Genomic DNA, 2,428 nt, shown 5'->3' with positions numbered 1-2,428 from the left:
GGTGACATATTTTGGAAATTAATTCAGGATTTCTATTTTTGAAAATTATTAGGAATTGTTCTTTTTTAGAGAGTCTTGGTCATAATAAAGCATTGTGTGTAGAAGTGATTCCCTTTCTTCGCTATACTTGGTACATATTTCACAGAGACGTTGTTCTTATGGGGTTGCAGGTTTTGTATATAATAAACACCAACATAAACTGTGTGTTAAATGATGTGTAGGGGCGGATAACACGTGCAGTATACCTATAGAACTTTATATTTCATATAGTAACAAGCTGTTACCGTGACGTCACGTGTTGGCGTGCTGTTATAAAACTGCATCCTGGAATAAACAGCCCCGTCCAGTTCACGTCATTTTTCTGTTCATGTCCGGTTGAGTCCCGTGGACGTGTGAGGGGGTGGCGGCAAGAGCCATATGGCGGCATCACCTACATATACACCACCGCCTCTTACTGTTGAAATAGGACACTTCACAGTTATGAACGAAGGTAATAGGGAAATAATCAACAACTTATTATAATATTTGTCATGGAATACTGGAAGATTAAATGCGAGTATGTATTACATGATCCCAGCCTACTCTACATAATTCCTTTTACGAGAGGCACATATGGTGGCCGTCCTGGCTGAAGCCGTGACAGTTTCATGTTTATCCTGGGTCATAGGAAACCTGGCGTATCAAATCGGGACGAATAAGCACTAAATTTATTTCAAAAATAGGGTCCGATCTCAGAGGTGTAACTCAATATATATATAGTTCAGAAGATGTCGAAACTCTACACTAACTTGTCAAAGTTCTATAGTTAAGAGCATGTCGTTATTCTATGGATAACCTGTCGTAATTCTATATATAACACATCCCGATTTCTTTGTTAACACACGGGCCCGCCAGGTCATTTAGTGTTTCATCGAAAGATATTGGAACCTGAAGGGGGCGTTAGTGATGCATAATTAACTAAATTTGTATGAATTTTGAAATTTGCCAGAAGTTGTAGACTCGTGAAGGTCCGGGTTAGAAATGATCTTCAGTAACCCGAAGAAATGATCTTCCGTAAGAGGAATAACGGGATCGGGTGGTCAGGCTCGCTGACTTGGTTGACACATGTCATCGTATCCCGATTGCGTTGATCGATGCTCATGCTGTTGATCATTGGACTGTCTGGTCCAGACCCGATTATTTACAGACCGCCGCCATATAGCTGGAATATTGCTGAGTGCGGCCTAAAACGAAACTCACCCATTCAGCATGTCCAATTTCTATAGAAAACAGGTCTTAATTCTTTTATTAACAACATGTCGTAATTCCTTAGGTAGCAAGTCAAGATTCCTTTGATGACAATATGTTGGAATTATTTTGTGAACAGCATCTGGTACAACGGTGAATTAGAACACTCTGCATGATGGCCGACCGGATCGTGGATGTTATTCAGAGACAAAGATACACTGACGTACGGAGCCGAGGACACGTGCGAGGCGTGCCACGATTTACACGTGATCTGCATGTGATCAGTATGTATGGAACATAACGCGGGAGTCCACCAGTCATACTTGCACATGATCTAATTACTGAGTACTCTTTTGTTTGTTGTTAACAGCAGGTCACCACCTGGTACTCGCAGTCGGATTCTTCAGCTTGTAATAGATTTGAAATCCCGACATTAATTTGCCATTTAAATCCGAGAGGTGATACTTTACCCGAGGTTTGGGCAGTTTCCAACACAGACGCTCTATCGGCGTGGAACGGTGTGATTGTAAGGACAGGTATAGACTAGCGCTTTGTCTTCCAATGAATATACTGTGGATAGGAACAAATATTTCCTTTTAAATTGAAAAGCAACGCCGGGGAGATGGGAGCTTCAGAACCTGGGGAAATCTATACTTCAGTGGCAAAACCCCACAATCCAATATACAGATGGTCTAGTGACACGGCAGGATACTAATGTCTTATAGACAGGTACAATTTCTGAAGTGTTACGTTGCATCACAATGTAAAATTTAATCATTTTTGTGGAATACCTTGTAAACAAGGACCACATACTCTCTTCTAAATTGTTTGGATCCAACTGTCTTATGCAAAATATTCAAGGCAATTATTGAACCTGTTGTCCTGTATAACAGTACTGTATGGGGAATTACTGGGTTCTGCTGAGGCATATACTTACTTTCTCTCCTGAAAAATTACAAAATAATTGCAAACGTACTCTGGGAGTTTAAAACATGACTGGGCATGTAGAGCAGAACTTGGTTTGTTTCACCTATTATTCAAAGTAATTAAATCTATTGTTCAATTCTACAGACATCTTATAAATAATTAACTATTGCCAAACACAGAATTGGATGGTATTTTACAAACTCAGTTGCCTCTTAAATACGTTTAGCATCAACCTCTGACCTGTCCCTCTGTACTTTAGGACCTCCAGTTGAAA

The 2,428-nt window shown here is 40.2% G+C and overlaps 1 long non-coding RNA gene across 1 annotated transcript; it reads left to right on the top strand.

The window, feature by feature from the left end:
- Window positions 1-352: 352 nt before the first annotated feature.
- Window positions 353-1,665, top strand: LOC124263980. Its single transcript, XR_006895008.1, has 2 exons — window positions 353-490; window positions 1,367-1,665. It is a non-coding gene; the product is annotated as an uncharacterized LOC124263980 (long non-coding RNA).
- The last annotated feature ends 763 nt before the right edge of the window (window positions 1,666-2,428 follow it).

The sequence above is a fragment of the Haliotis rubra genome, unplaced genomic scaffold (assembly GCF_003918875.1).
Source record: "Haliotis rubra isolate DU_JTF1 unplaced genomic scaffold, ASM391887v1 Scf90, whole genome shotgun sequence".
NCBI classification, from domain to species: Eukaryota; Metazoa; Mollusca; class Gastropoda; order Lepetellida; family Haliotidae; genus Haliotis; species Haliotis rubra.
The sequence above is the reverse complement of the archived record's forward strand: the minus strand, read 5'-3'. Positions and strand labels throughout refer to the sequence as shown.